At 37.2% G+C, this 14,654-nt stretch overlaps 1 long non-coding RNA gene across 1 annotated transcript in view; it reads left to right on the top strand.

The window, feature by feature from the left end:
- The window catches only part of LOC129424204 (uncharacterized), a 136,672-nt gene that overhangs the window by 96,866 nt on the left and 25,152 nt on the right, over positions 1 to 14,654 (top strand). The window contains exons 4-5 of the long non-coding RNA XR_008637993.2: positions 3,653 to 3,738; positions 9,478 to 9,550. This is a non-coding gene — a long non-coding RNA (uncharacterized lncRNA). The remainder of the gene's footprint in view (positions 1 to 3,652; positions 3,739 to 9,477; positions 9,551 to 14,654) is intronic.

The following is a 14,654-nucleotide window of genomic DNA, read 5'->3' as shown; positions in this document are numbered from 1 at the left end:
TTTTTTTTAAACCCATCCATTTTTTTAATAAGTAATTTTTTTATTCCTAAGAAATTATGAATGAGCATTGTAGCTACTGTATATTTGCTTGCTTTTATTAGTTTTAAATCACTGGACATGACATTATGGTGTCTTGGAAGGCTGTACGTTTCCTCTTATAAGCTACATAAAATGCTCCACGTGAAGTGACTGACTGACAGCGTGGCAGAAAAGCAGCTGACTCTGTTTGGCCCATTTCGACCTCATCATCTGATGCTCGTCTCTCAGTCTTTTCTTCTGGTCACTAGAGACCATCGCGAGGGTCCTTCCATCAGGCAGGCTAAAGTGGGGATTAAGTAGAGCATTTCTTCCTGTCAATATATAATCGTTCAGCTTAGCTGGCCTGACATAGATCTGTTTCCTGAGCGATTGTGCTGATCTATCAAAGACTCTGATGCACCAAACCACAGATTTATGCTCTTCTTCTGTCACTGCTTTCGCTCTTTCTTCTGTGTGTGGATATCTGGGGAGTTGCGTCGACACGGCGGCGTGCTCTCTCATTTAATAATCACTGTTGATAAACCTAAGCTGGAATTGAATAAGATCACTGAATTCCCAGCTGTGGGGCACATCGGGGGTTCTGATGTGACCCAGTTTACCCAGTTTACCAGTTTATGTATCTGACTGAACATGATGGAAAGTGTCAACAGTGATTTTCAAGGTCACACTGAGTTTGCTATGTGAATGTGCAGTTGTTACATTTTGGTTGATGTGGCTCTTAATCAAAACTACCTAAAGTAGATTCAGTCAACCTTTAAATAGCATTAACGTTATTAATAAATGCCTTCCTGTGTAAAGTGCATTTTTCTTTTGGTTTCTTGACATTTTTACAGCATTGGTCACTTCTTGATATGAATTCATATGAAAAGAGAGATTTAGTGGAATTAGTGTTTTATATACTGGTAAAAATTTTAATGCGCTTTTATTTGACACACTGCTACAAATTTTCAGGTCTGCATATCCTAACATTGTCCAAAACCACTGCCTATCTCGTGTTTAGTGCACTTTAAAGAGTGTTAGCTGTTGTTTGTGGTGTCCAAAACCTAAAGGCCGAAGTATGGTATTTTTTTGTCCGTGCACAGTGCGCGTATAACAATTTTCATCATCAGAAGAGTGCGTGTGTGCTATACATGCAACACCAGATTTTTGAAACCCAGTGTACATTGTAGATAGTGCATGTGCATACAGGGGAATGTACTATGTAGCCCAGGAGTTTCATTGCATTTTGTCGCAATGTGCATGTATCGAACGCCGACCGTGCGGGTATGCGTGCCTACACGTAAAAACCGTACTATGCTCCAGGCTTAAGTGAACGACGTGATTCCTCTACTGACCTCCCATCTTCGTGATGCCAAGACGACCAGAGACCCAGTGACCACCTCCCTTTAATTTTTAAATTTTTAAATTCTTATTAAATTTTATAGTATCGTATTTAATATATTGTATTTTTTGCTACTTGAATGCTTAAGTCTGCCCAGTGACAACCAAATGTTTCCTTTAACTTAATTTTTTTTTAATTCCCATAAAATTCTATTATATATATTATTTAATATATTGTATATTTTCTATAGGATCAGCTAAGTCTGGGCCTCGCTCAAGTGTTTTATTTTTCCATTTAGGACTTTTTTCCCACAGCGTTTTTCTCCTAGAAAATGTTTTAACCCTTTGGGAGTCAGCTGACATTAGCTTAACTTAGAATTTTCTAAACGTTATATATAATTATAAGTTACATTAATACTCCGCTCACTAGTTCAGTTTTAATCTTAGCCTACTTTGCTACTTTTGTTGTCCACAGATTTTTTGTGCTTAGTCTTGTTTTTATAAAGCTGCAATTCAACAAAAAGAGCAATTCAACAATTGTGAAAAGCGCTATATAAATAAAATTTAATTAAATTGAAAAGTTTGTCTGTTTAGGGCTACAATAGAAACATGGCAACAACTTTCATGTAAGGAGATCAGCGGCGTATGTCTAATAAAAAAGTCTCATTCTAAGGTATAATACAATGCATTTTGTAAGGTCTTTATACACTACTAATTATATAGGTATGAATGTGTTATATTGCATTTCTGTCAGAGATCCTTTGAAAAGTTACATAATGCATCTTTAAATGTGATTAGTGGTTTTCAAAATATAATAAATAAACATAACAGTAAATAAACATAACAGGCAGTTGTTTATCTTTACATGATTATCAATGAATAAGCTAAATGCGACATTATAAATGCGACAAGAAGAAAATTATCAATTTTCAATCCCGTGTTGAGTCAAAAAGAGACCAACCCAGCCGATAAATTAACCCAGGAAATATTTACAGTTGACCCAACAATGGATAAAAGCAACCCAGCATAGGTGAAATAACAACCTATTGGTTTAGGTTTGCCATTTTGACCTAACACTTTGTTGAAAATAACCAAACATTTTTGGACCCAAACATGTACAATCCATAAAACCTATCCAAATAAGTATTAATATAAGGTAAAGCCTTATGTCTATGACGAAAATATTTACAACAGTCCTCTCTGATGCATGGTAGGCTATACCGCATATATCTGTGTCCAACAGTCGTGTTCATTTACTTGTTCCCCATATAGTGGATTCAAATGTCATTTACTGTATAGGAAATAGTGAAGGAATGAATGAGTAAACACAGCTATACTCTAAAAAATTGGTGCTAAATAGCACTAAAAACTCGTAATCATAGGGGAACCATTTTTAGTGCTATATAGCACTTATGAAGAACCATACAGGGTTCTACATATATTATGTGACTTAAAATGGTTCCCCTATGATTACGAGCCAGTGTGTTTAAAATGTTTTGAGACCAATATGTTAAAGTAATGTTTATTTTTGCAAAAGAAAGAAAGGAATACCCAGACTTGTGCACCTACTACTGTACTGTAGGTATATCTTGAACTAATGGAGACACGGGCTAATGGGTTAATTTAATTCCGCTAGGCAGCACACTCTGTCTTGTTGCTAACAATTAGCTGGGAATGGAGTTGTTAATTTTTAATGATGAGCAAGGTAAAGAGAGAAAACAGAGGAAAAGCCTTCTGCACTTAGCAGAGCTGCCAGAGGCTAATGTGACGCTCGCCATGTGCTCGCTCTATATCCCATAATGCATTTCACAGATAACTAAATACTGTATTTGAAATGGTTTTAAAGAACTTTTTACTTTATTGTAAATGGTAGGAAAAAGAAATACTATAGAAGTCGATGGGTACCATCAACTGTGTGAATACCATCATTTATTAAAATATCAACACAGAAACTCATACAGGTTCAGAACAACATGAGAATGAGTAAATGATGAAAGAATTTTCATTTTAAAGTGAACTATCCCTTTTTAAACAAAGCCACAATTTCAGTTTATAGCCAAGAGGTGACAGATAAATTATGTTCTATATCAAAAGTTTCCCAGCATTACTGTACACCTGTATATATATATATACATCTAGCACACATATCTAACACTTTCCTTGCTAATGGTCACTATCTCCTATCATTGGTATCTATCTCTCTCAAAAACTCAATATTCTTGATTTGTGTTACATGCACGTTGATGTTCAAGCCCCTTCACTCACTGGTACATTAAAATGTTTGTTATTGTAGATATCAGCACTTCAGAGACCATTAAGAGGAAAGCACTGACAGAAGCAGTTGGACCAGAGAGGCTCTCCGTTTATTCGTGTGTCCGTGTGAGTTTACCTTTACTGTTCAGTTTCTCCTATAATGCTCAGATATGGGAAAAGATAACCATAAGATTAAACAAACACACCAAACACATGTGGCATAAAGAAAGTTACTATAGTTTCTTCTCACTGTAGTTTTTGTTAATAAAGCTAACAATGCATTTGTTGGCGTGATACAAAGCAGTAAAGCATCTCAGTGCTGTATCAGCATTATCAGATTCATGAAACACATCTACCTGGTAAATAAAATGTCTTCTCCAACACAAGTGTCCAAGCATGCGCACACTGCACAGGCATTACTATTTAAATAAAGCAGTAAACAAAAAGTGACTATCGTTTAGTCCTAAATAATTCACATCACTAACTTACAGTCTCACTGTGATCTCGCCGAATACAAATATCCGTTGAAGGGGATGCTGACAACTTATTGAACCATCAGAGCCCAAACAATGCAACAGATATTTAACAAATGTCAGCGTGGATAACAAGAAGAATTTGCTCGCTCTTTTTCTCACACGCAAACGTACACACGCGGGTTAGGCCGGTGTCGATCAGAGGCTGGTGAAGTGTTTGCAGACAGACAGGGTAGATGAATAAGTGATAGAGTTGATGTATAATAAATGGCAGTGCATCGTTACACATTCTCACAATCAGTAGGGCATTCCAGAGGGCAGCCGCAGATGGACACCGCACTAACATTATCAACACAAACCCCTAACAAGTGGATCTGCTGGCTGTTTAAACGCCCACAGTCAGGCCTAGAAACCTTGTCATTGTTACAGGAGAGATTTGGTTTCGATAAATATATGGTTTATACAGCAAATATATTTTTTATATAGCTACAGTATATTTTTTATATACACTCACCTAAAGGATTATTAGGAACACCATACTAATACTGTGTTTGACCCCCGTTTGCATTCGGAACTGCCTTAATTCTACGTAGCATTGATTCAACAAGGTGCTGAAAGCATTCTTTAGAAATGTTGGCCCATATTGAAAGGATAGCATCTTGCAATTAATGGAGATTTGTGGGATGCACATCCAGGGCACGAAGCTCCCGTTCCCCCGCATCCCAAAGATGCTCTATTGGGTTGAGATCTGGTGACTGTGGGGGCCATTTTAGTACAGTGAACTCATTGTCATGTTCAAGAAACCAATTTGAAATGATTCGAGCTTTGTGAAATGGTGCATTATCTTGCTGGAAGTAGCCATCAGAGGATGAGTACATGGTGGTCATAAAGGGATGGACATGGTCAGAAACAATACTCAGGTAGGCTGTCGCATTTAAACAATACACAGTTAGCACTAAGGGGCCTAAAATGTGCCAAGAAAACATTCCCCACACTATTACACCACCACCAACAGCCTGCACAGTGGTAACAAGGCATGATGGATCCATATTCCCTTTCTGTTTACGCCAAATTCTTCTGAATGTCTCAACAGAAATCGAGACTCATCAGACCAGGCAACATTTTTCCAGTCTTCAAATGTCCAATTCTGGTGAGCTTGTGCAAATTGTAGCCTTTTTTCCTATTTGTAGTGGAGATGAGTGGTACCCGGTGGGGTCTTCTGCTGTAGCCCATCCTCCTCAAGGTTGTGCGTGTTGTGGCTTCACAAATGCTTTGCTGCATACCTCGGTTGTAACGAGTGGTTATTTCAGTCAAAGTTGTTCTTCTATCAGCTTGAATCAGTTGGTTCATTCTCCTCTGACCTCTACCATCAACAAGGCATTTTCTCACACAGGACTGACGCATACTGGATGTTTTTCCCTTTTCACACCATTCTTTGTAAACCCTAGAAATGGTTGTGCGTGAAAATTCCAGTAACTGAGCAGATTGTGAACAATTCAGACCGGCCCGTCTGGCACCAACAACCATGCCACGTTCTAAATTGCTTAAATCAACTTTCTTTCCCATTCAGACATTCAGTTTGGAGTTCAGGAGATTGTCTTGACCAGGACCACACCCCTAAATGCATTAAAGCAACTGCCATGTGATTGGTTGTTTAGATAATTGCATTCATGAGAAATTAAGAAGGGGGTCCTAATAATCCTTTAGGTGAGTGTATATTACAGTGGTGACTTTTTAACCTTACCAAATTGTTACGGTTTTATGTACAGACCTTGATGCAACATTTAATAAAAAATAATAATATCAATCTCAGTTAAATCTCATGCGGCAATTTGTACGCATTTTACAAGGTGGCTAATTCATACAGTTTAAAAATGATGATATATTTTATGTTAATTTAACTTAACAATTTAAGTTAAACAACTTTAACTTGTTTTCTACAAGTTATGTCAACTTATTACAAATCAAAACTTAAAATAGTAGGTTAAAATGACTTGCAAAACCAAGTTGTTTTAACTTCATGCTGTTTTTTAAAAAAATTAATTAACTCTGGCTTAGCCAATTCCTGTGAGATCAGGTTTATTGAAAACCCTAATAAGTTGACTGCGTAAACTCTTTCCATTAATTCAATTGAGTAATGGTTCTCCCAAAAACTTGTATATGGTTAACTTAAAATGTTCAGTGGAGTTGGTTTAGTATACTTAAACAATTAAGTTTACCTGGGGTTCACATGAAGTTACATGATGTCACTTAACTTGGTGCACTGAGGGATATTATAACAAAGTGTCATGAAATGAATTAATGACTAACTATCAATCAGAGTTGATAAATAAATAACATGAATTCTCCACAGGAGCACACAGCAAACTGCAATGTTGACATTTTATTATTGTTTTTATCAAAATCACATTTATTTTCTTTTAATTGATTTTTTATTCGCATGTATCTTTGTTTTTTAGTGTGATTTTTTTCTTTTTTTTCTCTTAGATTGTTTTCTCATTTATATGTAAAGCACTTTGAATTACCCCTGTGTACTACACAAATAAACCTGCCTTCACGGTAAAATGTCTGTAGAAATGACAGTATTACTGGCAGCTGTTTTCCAGTAACTTACTGTAGATTTAAATGTATGTTATGTACTGGCAACAGTTTGTACAAAGTTAAATGAGCATTAAACATTAACAAGTCTTTGTCTTTACTAGTGTTGTAGTTCTTGAGACCGGGACCACTTTTTAAAGGTCTTGGTCTCGTCTCGGTCTCAGACAAAGAGGACTCTGAATTTTATTTCAAGACCGGTCAAGACCACAACTGATGGCACACTGCAAAAAAATTCTTAGTATTTTTGTCTTGTTTTCAGTAAAAATATCTAAAAATTCTTAAATGAAGATGCTTTTTCTTGATGAGCAAAACGACCCAAGAAAATGAGTCTAGTTTTTAGAGCAAAAATATCAAATTTAATAGTTTTTCTAATTTTATAACTAAAAACACCTGCATTGTGTTAAGTGGATGGCAAACCATGAAAAGACAGTTCAGAATAAATGGTAAATGCAGTGACTTGCAATGGTCTTGGTCTTGACTTGGTCTCGGCTTGTCTTGGTCTTGCTCTTGACTCTGTCTCGACCCTTTAAAGTCATGGGGCCCAATTTTAACGATCTAAGCGCATTGTCTAAAGTGCACAGCGCAACGTCTAAACGGGTGTGTCCGAATCCACTTTTGCAAATTTAACGACGGGAAAAATTGTTTGTGCGCGAAACACATGGTCGAAAGGGGTTGGTCCAATTTTTTTAATGATTAATGGGAGTATTTTGGCCGTAACTTGCAATAAACTAATGAGAGTCTCAGCTCTCATCCCCTTTAAAAGCCAGTTGCGCTGGCGCTATGTTAATCCCTATTTAGATGACGGACTTTGTAAACTGAAAAACTAAGCGGAGGAAGAAGATCCCCAGTTTAAGATTAATATTAAATAATTGTGTTGTTTTTCACTTGTATTGAAAATGTTATTTTTTCATTAAAACCTTTAAAACCCGTTTTCTTTTAGTCATGGAAGTAAAAAAGCAGGCTATTAATTGCTTTAAATGTATGGCTATCCAATATCATCAAAAAATAATTTACAAGTATGTAAGAAAAGGTTTGTACTGTAAAAATACTTTATTTGTAACTAACAGGAGATAAAGAATTTACAAATGGCTCTCAGCACGGTTCAGCACTTGGATAGCGTCAGTTTTTTTAAGCATTACTTAAAAATGTTTCTCATCTCACCATATCCACAGGTACAGAGTCATCATGTACAATAAATCCGTGAGGTAGCATTTTAAAAAAAACATTTAAAAACAGATTTATTTGTTTAAATCAAAGCATTTATTTACTTACCAGGCTGCAGGTGAAGCAGCTCTTTGTGCTTTCTAACGTCTCATAATCGTCCTCATTTATGTCCAAGAGACTCAATAATAATCTTTTACATTCAATCCTTTAATCTTTCATATTTAAAAGGCTTGTTGTGCTGCTGCTTATTCATGTGTTAAGCAAACCCGCGTTGTCGTCCCGTTTAGACGCATATTACTAATGCGCTCTTTAAATAACAAAAAACATATTGCGCCATTGACTTTAGACTTTAGACCAGGTTTTTGTTGGTCAATGGCGTAGTCTATTTTAGTTGCCTCAAAATAGCAACACGCCAACAATGCGCCTGAACACACCTCGTTTTCAGACCAGAACGCCCATGGGCGCAAAAGGGGGCGCAAATGCATTTGCTATTTAAACAACGTGGCGCTATACGTGAAAATTATAATTCCGCAGGGTGGAAACTAGCAAAAGACACTTGCGTCGCGCATTGCGTTGCATTGCGCCAGTTGTAAGATAGAGCCCTTGGTCTTGTCTCGGTCTCGGCCAGTCTAGGTCTTGGTCATGACTTGGTCTCGGTTTAGGTGGTCTTGACTACAACACTAGTCTTTACAGAATAAAATGACAATGCTAAGCATTCTGGGAACCAAAATCTAAAGAGGGAAAAAACAGAAAAGGGTTGATTAGGATTTCTGGTTCCTAGAATGATTTGCATGCGGCTGTTATGTTATTTTATAGTTTTATTCTGTAAAGACAAAGACTTTTTAATGTGTAATGTTTACGTAACTTTGAACAAACTGTTGTCAGTAAAAACATAAATTTAAATCTATACAGTAACTGGCAAACAGCTGCATAACCACAGCTAATTTTTACAGTGTTGCGTTGCCTTGACCTGTATTGTCATTACAGTGAAGAAATACAAAGAGTTGAACCTTTGTTTACATTGCACAGGATTTTAATCATCATTTGTGACCTGTTGGTGTAATCTATAATCTAATGATGAGATCAGGAGCATCAAAATATCAATCAATGATCTTACTCAGTCAATATTAAATATATCAAAGTTATATTTTCACACAATGTTCTTTACATTATGTAGAATGATAAAAACAGTAAATGACAAAAAATGACTTTAGCTGGTTTTTAACAAAATGGGTCACATTTTAGTAGCCAAAATGTGAATGAATCTGTGTTGTGGCATGCTCTTCTCTACCGGCTGCTCATTTTCTTGCTCTGTACGGCTCGAGTCTTTAATCTCTCGGCCTCCTGTTCTCATTCTTTCCTAATCCTCTTCACCAAGAGAAAAGATGAAACTGATATTCTCTTCCCATCTGTCAGTAGACTGAAACTTCAGAAATGCTTTAGCACTGACTAAACATTTTCTTATATAATAATATACAACCGTTAAAAGTTGCACGCAAGAGTAACATCTGCGCATGCAGAAACTTTAGAGTATAGATTTGCATGGTGGTGAAAATGCAATTCACCCTAAAGTGAAAATTTGCATAACACCTTAAATAAACTGTGTGTGTGTGTGTTATCTCGTCCCCAGGATAAGAAGAATGGAGCCGTGTTGTTTTGCTGTATATCAGTATACATGGATGATGAGGCTCGTGTTATATGAGGTGAGCATCATCCAAAGCTAAATAAAAGAATTTCAGGGGAGCTGAAATGATTGCATCAAACCTGTTTTATTGGTGGGTGATGTGCTGTGATGTATGAAAGATTTTTACTCCAGCAACTTCTGTAGCGCACCTGTGCCGAATGTTTAAACAACCAGGTTTGCATTGGTTTTGTTCTTTATAGAAAAGTCCAAATTGATCTCCACATACTTGAAAATAAAGATGCAAAAAGTGCCATAAAAGAACCATTTCTGGTTTCCCAAAGAACCTTTCGCTCATGAGAGATTGTACATTTTGACTTAAACAGACAGTTTACCCAAAAATGAAAATTCTCTCATTATGTATTCACCCGTTATTCCAAGCCTGCGTGACTTTCTTTCATCCATGCAAAATGTAGATATTATCCAGAAAATTAGTGATTGACAGCCTCAGTTCCCTTTCATTTTAAGGAATAAAACACTGTTAACTTTCTTTAGAAATTCTCACTTGTGTTCCACGGAAAAAAAACATGCAGATTAGATACGCGAGGGTGAATAAATTACAACAGAAATCTTGATCTGTGGCCGAACAACAAAACTGGCCAGAGACCCCAAATGGCATACCAGATCATATAGTGAGTGGGTGAGATGATCAAAGAAGCTGCCCCGAGGGTATAAACCGACTGGGGGTCTCTATTAGTTTTATCGCCTCCCCCTCCTCTCTTTCCTATTCCTCCCCCCTTTTCCCTCCCATATGATGGGCGTCCAAGGGCTCTCCGCCCCCAGGGCCGCTCGACTGGGGTCACGTGAGGTACCTGTCAGCTGGAAAGCCTGCCACCAGTTGCCCGATCGGTGGTGAGGTTTCGACCATAGGAGTGGTGTTTCCTCACCTAATTAGATGATTAGTGCAGTCATTACACTACAGTTGAGCAAACACAGACCACAGAGTGTTTGCTGTGTTTGTGAGCTGTCTAAAGGAACCCATGTGTGAGAGGTGAAGAGGGTCAGCTGTGGAACAAGAAGACTTGTTTCCCCTTTGACCCCAGGTCCTTATTTCTCAGCGGTGAGAACGGGGGTACAATAGGACATACAGGCCAGTGTGACCAGGAACAAATCTGTGACTGCAGGAGTCCATGTGTTCATGCTCAGAATCAAGTTCAATGCGTGACAGACCTCAGCAGATCTCTATATTGTCAAGCTTTGGTTATAGCTATTATTGTGGTTCTTTATGTTATTAAGGTTCATCAATATTCATAATTGAAAGTTTGCACGTTTACCACCTTTCTACCGTGATTTTACCCACATTAATACTATTCAGAAACAATTCAATAATAGGAATTAGGTGAAAGATATTTTTATAGCAGATCAAACTATTATACTATTAAAAGAGCAGTTAACCCCCAAAATTTAATTCATAATAACGAATTAATTCATAATTCATATACATTTATGCCATTCAAGATCTATGACTTTATTTCTTTATAGCTAAAAGACCACCATGTTAAATACTAAACGGTTACAAGATTTTAAAACACCCTTTCCTTTAAAGTTACGAAAAATAGCCCTGGCACAGTTTAAGCTTTAATCTGAAACTGGAATATATGCTATTTTTTAAAGGGGACATCTCATAAGACTTTTGTAAGATGTCAAATAAATATTTGGTGTTCCAGAGTACTAAGTTTTAGCTCAAAATATCATATAGATCATTTATTATAGCATGTTAAAATTTCCACTTTGTAGGTTAGGGCAAAAATGTGCCATTTTGGGTGTGTCATTTAACATGCAAATGAGCTGATCTCTGCATTAAATGGCAGTGCCGTGGTTGGATAGTGCATATTAAGGGGCGGTATTATCCCCTTTTGACATCACAAGGGAAGACAGATTTCAATGACCTTTTTTGACACACTTGCAGAGAATAGATTACCAAAACTAAGTTACTGGCTTGATCTTTTTCACATTTTCTAGGTTGATAGAAGCACTGGGGACCCAATTTTAGCACTTAAACATGGATTTTTATGATATGTCCTCTTTATAGGAATAGTTCACCCCAAAATGAAAATAGTGCATATTTTATTCCCTCTCAAGCCATCCTAGGTGTATTCGACTTTTTCTTGCTGCCAGCACAGTTCGAGTAATGTTAAATAATATCCTAGCCTCTTTTAACTTTATAATGACACTGGATAGTGCACCATTTTTAAGCTACAAAAAGTGCATCCATCCATCCATTAACAACTAATTAAAGTCACCATGAAACAGAAGTAGCGATGTCTTATTTTCCACGTGGTGATGTATATCCGAGTGATGCGGCTTCTGAAATGAAAAAAAGTTAGGGTTTGACTGGAATTTGTCCATCAAGAACTGATTGGACCATTAAAAATTGGGTCGTGTTGCTATTCCCTAATCGCTGCAATCTTTTCCCGGGCCCCACCCACCTGCCATACCATATGAGCGGAAGTAAAGAAAGATTGTTTTGAGGTGGGGAGGGGATTTGCTTTTTGATTTAAGATTATGAGGGCACATGAATTTATAAAAATAATGAAGCTCATAGATAAGCGTTTTGTAAAAAAAAAAAAAAACACTATTCCAAAACATCGTCGTCATGTTTCTACAGTAGCCCTAAATGCACAAACTGTTGTATAGAGAGCGTTTAGCCACTACGTTGTCTCAGTCGACGACATGTTTGTCCTATGACTGCTACCGTAGCTTCTCATTGTGTTTCAAAATTGAGGTTTGTTGCAATTCACAACCTTACCTATCAATCAATCAAGTTATCTCGTCAATTAAGAGAAAACGCTTCCCTGCCAATGACAAGTTTTTAGGGCAATCCATATTCTGCTATAATCCACTAAGTGGCGCACTAACCAAATTTATGAAACACTAACTTAGGTGAAAATCATATAAAAATGCTGGTGCTGGCTGGTAACTTAAAAACTGAAAAAAATGCTGGTGGGAGTGAGTTAATAGCTGTATGGATTAGTTCTTAATGGGTGAATGTGCTTTTTGGAGCTTTAAAACTGGATAATGCCATTATAAAGCTGAAAAGAGACGGGTTATTATATAACTCCATTTGTGTTTGGGTGAAAGAAAAAAGTAAAATACACCTAGCAAGTGTGAGTACATTTTTGCTGAGCTATTCCTTTAACATGTATTCAGTAAGTTTAATTGTTCACCCAACAGCTATGGTGAAAATTTAATGCTTGAACCCAATATATATATAATATAAAACCACAGCTAGAGAAAACACTCAATTGTGTAATTAGATTTTTTTCTTAAAACCTTATAGTTCTTGTGTAAACTTCTCCATGCCCTTGCCTCTCCTACATCAGTTTATATAAACGTTTTAACGTCTGGATGGATGAGTTCAAAGAGCATGTGATGCTCTCAAGTCTCAAAGCTCTAATCACTACCCTTGAGTTGATCCACAATCCATACAATTCACCCTCTCCATTCAAACATCATGTACAGCTGGCCTCAGGCACTTCATTTCAAATGCTGCGGACAAAACAGAAAGTATTTCACAATTAGAAAGAATGGCAAATAGACAATAAGATCATATCAGTTTGGTTTGAAAACACCACGCAGGCGGTTGTCACATATGCTGGAGGACTTGAAATCTGTCACTAACTGTAGAGTCATCTCATCTCTCTTTTCCTCTCTTCACTCTTTGTGTGGGCAAACTGACAGTGTGCAAGATTACACTCGCTGTCTTACCGCGCGTGGCGTCTTCATTGTGTTGGTTTTTCTTTTGTGAAATCGGAAATCGATGCGTTGGCGGGCAATTTGAACTGGTTGTTTGAAGAGGGCTGTCTGTTGGCTTGTACATTGTCATGTTTGTTTCACTATTGATGGCCCTCAGGGTGAGTTAACAGTAATGATTCATGTGTAACTTAAAAAGGCTGTTTGTTTTGTAAATCCTGATGAATCATGTTATTCCAGCATGATTTCATTTACTAAGTATGTCAATATGTGTGGAGGTTGCTGAATATAACCATCATTTTAAAATGAATAATATCAAATATAAAAAATCGGGGTAATTTAACTGATTGGGTGGTACAGACAGCAGATGACTCCGGACCGGATCCACACCAGAACTGCTGACTTCGGCATGGATCCGGTGCGGATCCGGCCCGGAGTCATTTGCTGTTTGCAACCATGGGTTTGTCTTGTGTATGTCTTTAAAGATAGGGACCAGTGTTGGGGGTAATGCATTACAAGTAACGTGCATTACATAATAATATTACTTTTCTAAAGTAACGAGTAAAGTAAAAAATTCCTTTATAAATGTATACATTAATATTTGAGTTACTTTTCAGTTTAATTAATTCGAGAAAAAATGTATACCGAATGCACTGAACATAGTCACATAGGATATTGCACTCTATGTGTGGGCACCTGAGCGCAACAGTTTGAAACGGAGATGGCTGGCCAGAGCTTGAAATTTTTGCGATGGAAACTTTTAATTTTTGAAAGCAGAACTTCTCTGTCATAAAAAACACCTGAAAAGAGATCAAGCCTCAGACAAGTAAGAAAAAGTAATGCAAAAGTAACTTAAAAGTAATGCAAGTACTTTCCATGAAAAGTAACTAAGTAACACAATGAGTTACTTTTTTGGGGAGTAACTTATTATTGTAATTCATTACTTTTAAAAGTAACTTTCCCCAACACTGATAGGGACACACTAAAACGATGGCAACAACGTAGTCGTGAGCAGTCGTGAGCAGTCGGCTCACATTGCCGTGTGCTGGCTGTGTCTGGGTTCAAAGTTGCCCTGACATTTTGCGCGGCAAAAATGACGTCAACGGGAAGTGGGCAGTCGTGCGCGTTGGGTGCATGCACGGCATTTTTTGTAACTGTGCGTGTGGCTCCACATCCGAAAATGATCGAACTCGAGGTGATTCTGTCCGAACAGGCAAGCCTGTGACGTATCTCTTTGATCAATCCAAGCAAAACAATGTATATATTTATCTGACACTCTGGAAGTAAAGTATGGAAACTTTGCAGTTTAAAACACGAATTCTTTTACATGATTCAGAATGTTTGGCTTATATTTGTATTTAATGAACCACTGGACAAGGAATAAAATACAACCCTTAAGATGTCTGTACTGTTTGTTTAGTAAAAACGTTAAT

The sequence above is a fragment of the Misgurnus anguillicaudatus genome, chromosome 9, assembly GCF_027580225.2.
Source record: "Misgurnus anguillicaudatus chromosome 9, ASM2758022v2, whole genome shotgun sequence".
Classification (NCBI taxonomy): domain Eukaryota; kingdom Metazoa; phylum Chordata; class Actinopteri; order Cypriniformes; family Cobitidae; genus Misgurnus; species Misgurnus anguillicaudatus.
This window is presented reverse-complemented; position numbering and strand designations above follow the sequence as displayed.